Here is an 8,344-nt window from a genome sequence, read left to right as displayed (position 1 = left end):
TAAAATTAATATCACAACAAGTAATAAACTAACAAAAGTTCATGTTGAACAAATCAGTCAGCAAAAATGCATTCTTTGCTGATGTTATGATTTGTTTTACATCTGCTTCTTATAAGTTTTTTATGCATGTACATTTTCCTCCTATAAATAATCTTTATTTTACATATATAATATTAATATTAACTTCTATTATTAATAATATTAACTTCCATAGCGCTGGACAATACCAAGAAAGACAGTCATAGATTCGATTTTAGTAAGTCATCGAGAGTAACTTTTTTTTTTTTTTTTTGCTTGGCGTTTTTTCTTTGCCAGTTCCCGAATTAGCTGGTATTTGGTTCGTGCAGGTTGGGGTATTATCTCACACTTTTAGGCATAATGCATAAATGCTAGGTTAGAACCACAAGATTGTACAATTGTCTGTTGTTATTTCCCCTATCCCAAAGTCGTCTCCATTCATTAATATCCTCGAACTCAACTGTCAATGACAGCTGAAGAATAGAGACTAGCTATTCCTCCCATATTCAAACAAGCTACACAGTGAAAAACAAAGCTCTGACTAACTCTCTTTACCGTTAACTGGTTAATTTGTGTGCGTGTGCGCGCGCGCGCGCGCGTGTGTGTGTGATAATTAATCACTTTTCTTTTCTTTTTTCATTAACTAATGATATCACTTCCCAATTTGTAAAAGGCGTGAACATTGGAAGCTCACTCAGTCGAAGACATTGATATTGGCAAGAAAAGAAATGAAAAAGCAATGCAGTATAGAGAGAGAGAGAGAGAGAGAGAGAGAGAGAGAGAGAGAGAGAGAGAGAGAGAGAGCATTTATAGGAACAGTTGAAAGAAATGAAGTAGCATAGAAATTTTCAGATTAATTTGAACCAAATCAGGAGCTTAATTATAAAGAGCGTGCGGACTTCCTTCAGAAAAAAGAAATTCAGGTCGGATTCGAGTTGCACATTGCAGTATTTCAGATACATAAGCTGTATCAATTAATAATATTTCGAGAAGCACTATATAATCCCAGCTATCTTCTTTGTTTTCCTTGTAATGCAATCTACGCTGTTATGTGATAAAAAAAAGTCTTGTGGAGACGTTTATCACAGTTTTCTCAACGAAAGATTCTCGAACCCAATATATTTTACTGCGATGGACACAAAATTCATATTCCCTCTAAGAACATGTTCTAGAGAATCAACGGTGGGTTTTATGCATTTTCTGACCATTCATAAGTGATGGTGTCACACACAAGGTGAATAAATGTGTTTCATAGATTCAGTTAAATTAATAATAATAATAATAACTTACACGAACTCTTTAGTTGGCGATGATCATGATACACTTTGTCTCATCTTCAAAATTTCTACTTTTCGTTCTTCACCCAAAGACCAACTTTCAATTAGACTTTCGCGGTGTCTACCTGATTCCTTGTTACTGGGATTTTTATGGGGTTTTGGACATTCCCGATGATCTACTTGTATTAGTCGCGAAAAACATAAAATACGAATTTCTCAGGTTTATAAAAACACTGCTCAAGTTCATAAAAACATCAGATTTCATGAACCTGAGCAGTGTGGTGTTGTTAAAATGTCATCTGCTCTAAAACACAAGGTCTTTTGGAAAATCCAAAAACTTTACAATGAACATTTCTTATGGAAAGGATCTACAAATAAAGCATTATTTCATCGTCCTAATTTGAACAAGTCCGATTGTGTCTTTTTAATTTACTCATGGAAATAGTACTTCTCTAATCCGCTCATTTTTTCTGGATTTTCTTTTGTTTGTTTTATTTTACTTTATTTTTATCTTTTAAATCTTAACTCTAGGATCTGCTTGATCGTTGTTATGGTTATTTAGTAATTATCTGTTATTTAATGTCTCATTGTTAAATTTGTTTTCTGTTATGTATCCATGTGTAAGATCCTGTTCCACTTTAGTGATATCTCATTTTCAGAATTGCAATGGGCCAAAACATTTCTGACAATAAACTAATTTTTAAGTAGACCTTCTGTATTTTTTTAGCTTTATCGGTAAATAAAATTTTGAGTCAGTATAAGATCTCCACTAAAAGATGTGGCATTTGTACAAAATCATGACTGTTTGAAATTACGGTCAAAGCAGGCAAGGCCATAAGACTTGTGTGTAATGTCTGTATCAATACGGCGTATGAGGAATATAAATGCACTCTAGAAATGTGTCGGTCATGGGATAGAAAGAAGAGAAAAATGTCGAAACATATGAAATATTACTCCAGAGACCAAATAAGGTAAATTTTCAAATACTTCAACCCACAAGGAGGCGAGTAATGGTCTTACAAAAGTTATCAACATTCATCCATGCATACGGCTGGATTCGAATCCATGTCGTACTTGTTCTTGAATTCATTCGCCACAAAACTTCCAATGGCAATCCACCACAATCACGCACTATTCTATGAGCGCAAAATCTAGCCCTCTCCCCCTTCTTAGCGGGAGAGGGCTAGATTTGTAATAAAATGCAAAATTCCATGAACTGAAATCCTGCATGACCCTTTCAGAAGTCTGAATGATATCACTCCTCTTTCACCTGTTTGCTAGTGTCTTCAGTCTACAAATTCTTAATCTGTATTCATAATCTGTATTCCCACAAGCCTGTTATCATTTTTACACTCTCCTTTGTACTCTCTCCACTGTATAAGAATCACAACGTAAACCACGAGACCAGACCTGCACAGTCCAAGTGAGGTCTTATCAAGGCCTTGTGAAAAGGCAAAATGACATCATTATCCTTTAGATGTCAAAGTTCGTTTCGGCATTGCAGTTATCTTTTGAGTTCTATTTGCAATCTTTGCTACATGGCCCCTGAACTTCAACTTACCGTATACTATAATTCAAAGGTCACTAGCTAAATCAGTTTCTTATAGCATAAGTTCACGAATATAATATGACATTGGATATCTAATCTGACCGAAGTGCATCTCTTTAGATTTACTAACATGGAACTGGCAGCCATTTTCCCATGCCCACAATTCTAGCCTATTCAAATCGTTTTTCGAGTACTGCATATCAGCAGCATTCCTGATTACCCTACCTATCTTTGCATCATCAGCAAATAGCTATATGTCGTTTGTCAATCCTTCCCAATATCATTAATTTACAGATTAAATAACAGTAGACCAAGGACTGATCCTTGTGGTAGTACACCACTGTTACCTTAAATCTGATATTTGTCAGTCAGCCATCCTCTTATCGACGCTGATCTTTTAGAATCCAAATCCATATTCTCCAATCTATGCAACAGTCTTCCATGCTGTATTCTGTCAAAAGCCTTATAAAAATCCAAACGTAACATAAAATATCCATTCCCGTTGTCTAACCCAACGGTAAAAATCATTATTATAGAATTTGAGCAGTTTCTAAAACGACTTTACATTTGTAAACCCATCTGTTCTTTGCAAAATTAGAGATTCTCTGTCAATCCATTTCTGATTGCGAACCCTAACTTACTTTTTCAAAATCTTCATCACCACTTCTGAGATACTAATACGTTAATAGGTTGATACATAAGTCTCCGCACCGCCTTGCGCAATGGAATTACCACACATTCCTCCAATTCCTGTTCAATCTTCCCTGTTCTGAGCCTCAAGTTGGATAAGCTGGTCAAAGGAATAGCCAGTTCAGCTGAACACTCTTTTAGTGTCCGTGATGATATCACACCAGTTCCTGTTGCGAATTATTATGCAGTGTTGTGTAACAGCTCTGGTACTTTAATCCTCACACCCTTGAGTGGGTTCACTGAAGTGAAGAGGTAGCATTCAGTGAAGAAGTAACAGAGGCGAGCGCAGTGTTACTTACAGCAAGTTTATAGATTTTGGTAAAATAGGCACTAATTAGTTAAACAACCTCTTTTTCATCTGTTATCCTCGCACCATCTACATTCAGTTATTCTTTCATATTCATCCTTTATTTTACTTGCAATATAACGATAGAATTCTTTGGGTTGAGTTGCTATTTTTTTAAATTTATTTTTATCATTTTTTTTATACTGAACTTTCCGTACAACATTTGTGACTTTTCTTGTTTCCTGCTTATAATTTTCTTAACGGACATCATCCTTATCCACACCGTATTCCTTCCACATCATCCATTGCTTACGAATCTCATGCTTGATTAGATTACGCACCCATTTTTATCTCCTACTTTATCTTTTTCGAAATCTAGGAACGCATTCTGATATTGCATCATTTAAGCATTTTTAAACACTGCTCATGGACTGTCGAGATCCTTCTCATCCAACAACTGATGCCATGGTGAAGAAGCGGGGATACTTCGTCCTTTCGTTAAAACCAATTTTATATTAACTGATTTTAATTTTTATACTGATTTAATTGAGTTCCTCTGTCTATATGATGTGATGTATTACGTTTCTGTATGGAACTTAATTTCAGTTTCGTATATGTCGGCTTTATTAATCGTAAGATTTATGACTTTGTCAGTTTAATGCTGAGATAACAAATATTCTCTCTTCTTTCTCTCTCTCTCTCTCTCTCTCTCTCTCTCTCTCTCTCTCTCAGAAAGGATATTCTTTTTCCCAACGTAGGCAAACGCTTGTTTCTGTAACTAAACCATGCAACCATGCCTATATAGGAAAACACACACACACACACACACACACACACACACACACACACACATATATATATACAGGGTGTTCGGGATAAATTTGACAGTTTCGTAAGGAAAAAGAAAATCTTCTTTGTATCTATTAAATTTAATGAATTGACAAAAAATCATTACAGGCAGAGTTAATTACAATACTATCAACAAGATTTACTCAAAATAACCACCATTAGCATCGATCACAGCTTCAATTCTGCTTCGGAACCTCGAACAAGCTGATGCTACAGTCTCCCTGGGAAGGGCCGCAAAAACTGTTTTAATTTTATCCATTAACTGGGCTTTTGTATTACTGGAAGTGCGATTGGTGTCTTTTTCAACTGCGCCCCATACAAAATAATCCATGGGGTTAAGGTCTGGGGAGTTTGGAGGCCAAACATTTGGACTGGTGAAGTCGTAGAAATTTTCAGACAACCATTTTTGACTTTTCCCAGAGGTGTGGCAAGGGGCCGAATCCTGCTGCCATACATACGGCCTACCATTGGCTACCCTTGTTATCCAGGGCTTGACTACAGTTAGCAACTCCACGAACAAAGCCCGAATTCCAATGCCAGGGTTCTTCAACACCTGTTCCTGCAGATTTGCGAGGAATTCTGCTGTACGAACGCAATCAGATCGTCTGCTAGGGATCTTTCTTCTTGCTACATCCTCGTAGTCACCATTGCAAGTCTCTAGTTCATGCCTGATTGTTTTTACTGTATTCAGGGAGCATTGGGCAGCAGTCGTAATATCCTTATTTTGATGGCGGGCACGAAACATCATGATACAAGTTATTCTCTTCCATGATTCAGGTGGGTTCCAGCTATCCATCCTTTCTGACATCTTGTATATGAATGAAGAAGGGTCCAAACTTTTAAATGAAGAGAAGTGTGTGTTAATACATGTAACTTACGGAAAAATATAATTAATTATAAATATGTCAAATTTATCCCGAACACCCTGTATGTGTGTGTGTGTATATCCGTCAAGTCCAAAGGAAACTGGCCTTCTGGTGATCTTCAAAATATGGCTGAAGGTGTCCCTCCTACCTTACTTTGGAAATAAGCTGTCAGACTGTGTTCCTGAGTGGATCCCATTGGGGGACGGGTATGTGTGTTAAGGCTTCAGATGAAAAACCATGATTTGGCCGTGCATCTAATCTGGAGTCAGAATACTCTGCCTTCCTAGAGGAAGTGGATGCTGCTTTTGACAGGGTGGCAGACATGGAATCAGTCCTGCTAATGGGTGACTTCAGTGCACATGTTGGAACAGATGACCAGACATGGAGAGGTGTGGTTGGGAGGAACGGCGCCCCTGACCTTAACGCGAATGGGTCGAAATTATTGGACTTCTGCTGACTAACAGCTTATCCATAATGAATACCTTCTTCCAGCACCGAGAAGTCCATAATTCTACCTGGTACAGGGATACACTAGAACAAAGGTCTCTGATTGACTTCTTTATAGTCTCATCAGACCTATTTATCTCGGTGTGGGACGTTCGTGTGAGAAGAGGGACAGAACTGTCAACTGACCACCACCTTGTTGTGTGCACTCTACGGCTTCGGAAACCAGATGCTACCATCAACGCTGGTAGCCCTAAGCAGCTACACCACGTGAAATGGGAGGCATTGGAAAATGAGGCTGTGAGGAAGAATTTTGCAGATGACATTTCCTCCAGGTTTAAAGAGATTCCCAAGCAGACTGCAGATGTTGAGGAGGAGTGGAAACTGTTCAGAACAGCTGTTACTGCATTTTCGCTCTCATGCTGTGGCAGAAAGCGGCTCGGCATGGCGACGGGCAGTGAGAAAAGGATACCTTGGTGGAACCAAGAAGTTCAAAAAACTGTCCGGGCAAAAAAGGAGTCCTACCTAATATGGCTTAGAGTCAGGTCACCTGAGATGCATTTGCGTTATGCTGAGGCACGAAAAGCTGCTGCTGAGGCAGTAAAGACAGCAAAGCAGACGGCTTGGGAATCCTTTGGAGAAAGATTAGACTCATCCTATGCAAATGCAAACAAAGTATTCTGTCAGACCATCTGCCGCCTTCGAGAGAGGAAATCGTGCACAGCAAGGGCAATTAAGGCCTCTGATGGTGCACCTTTAATAACCGAGAAGGATATCCTCCACAGATGGAGGGAATACTTTGAGAGCCTTCTTAACCCGGATGGCCCAGCAGATGTGGACATCCAAGATGTGCAGATTGGAGCAATGACTAGTCTCACAGCAGATGAGGTCCATTTAGCAATAAAATCGTTAAAATCGAGCAAGGCTGCTGGCGATGATGAAATTCGGCCCGAAATGCTAAAAGCCTTAAATCGAGACGGTGTTCTCTGGCTGACTCGAGTGTGTCAGGCTGCTTGGATATCTTGGCGAGCACCAAAGCAATGGCAGACAGGCATAATAATACCAGTCTTTAAGAAGGGAGACCAGAAGGATTGCAGTAACTATCGTGGCATCTCTCTGCTCAGCCTGCCTGGGAAAATGTATGCTAAGTGCTTGGAAAGACGGTGCAGGAGTATAGTTGAGTCGAAATTCCAGAAGAACTATGTGGCTTTCGTCCTGGTAGAACGCAACTGACCAAACCTTCACTTTAAGGCAAGTCTTTGAGAAATCCTGGGAATATGCCAAGAATGTCTACACATGTTTTGTGGACTTGGAGAAGGCATATGACCGGGTTCCTCGGGATACGCTTTGGCAAGTAGTACAGGAGTATGGAGTGGTTGGCCAACTATCAGCTGCCATCAAGTTCCTGTATGAATGCCCAGAGTTTTGTGTCAGGGTAAACAGCACAAAGTCTGAACCTTTCACAGTTTCCGTTGGCCTCCGCCAAGTGTGTGTTCTGTCACCTCTCCTTTTCATAATATTTATGGACTGGATTGATAGGCACAGCCGAGGCAGTGAGTGTGTCAGAATTGGAAGATGTAGCATTGGACGTCTGCTTTTTGCAGATGACCTAGTTCTGCTTAGCTCTTCCACAGATGACCTCCAGCGGACCCTGGATAGGTTTGTAACTGTTTGTGCAGACGCCGAAATGAAGATCAGTGTGGCCAAAACTGAAACATTTATGGTCTCAAGACAACCATCCCAGTGCACTCTACATAAGTGGAGTCCCAATGAGGCAGGTGGAGAAGTTTAAATACCTTGGGTCCATATTCACGAATGATGGAAAATGGGACATAGAGCTAGATACTCGAATTAGCTTAGCAAGCTCAATATTGCGGGAGCTTGGCCGTTCGGTAGTATTGAAGCGGGAGTTAAGCCAGAAGGCAAAGCTGGCTGTCTTCAATACAGTCTATGTCCCCATCCTCACCTATGGTCATGAGCGTTGGGTAATGACCGAAAGAATGCGGACACGAATCCAAGCGGCTGAAATGAGGTTCCTTCGAGGGATTGCGAGGCTGACAAGACTCGACAGAGTCAGAAGCTCTGCAATTCGGGAAACCCTCAATACTCAACCGCTGCTTCTCCGTGTTCAGAGATCACAGTTACGTTGGTACGGGCGCCTGGTCAGAATGCCACAAGAAAGGCTCCCTGAGCAAGCCCTCTTTGCCAAGCCAGAGGGTGGGAGGCCAAGTGGAAGGCAAAGGACTCGCTGGATAGATTATATCCAAAACCTTGAGTGGATACGTTTGGGGATCCCACCAGAACACCTGAGCTTGGTGGCAGAGGATCGTGACCATTCGCTCCTCTTGCAGCTGTTGCCCCCACA

This window comes from Typopeltis vanoorti, chromosome 17, assembly GCF_054136105.1.
Source record: "Typopeltis vanoorti isolate ZY-2024b chromosome 17, IOZ_Tvanoo_1.0, whole genome shotgun sequence".
Classification (NCBI taxonomy): domain Eukaryota; kingdom Metazoa; phylum Arthropoda; class Arachnida; order Uropygi; family Thelyphonidae; genus Typopeltis; species Typopeltis vanoorti.
This window is presented reverse-complemented; position numbering follows the sequence as displayed.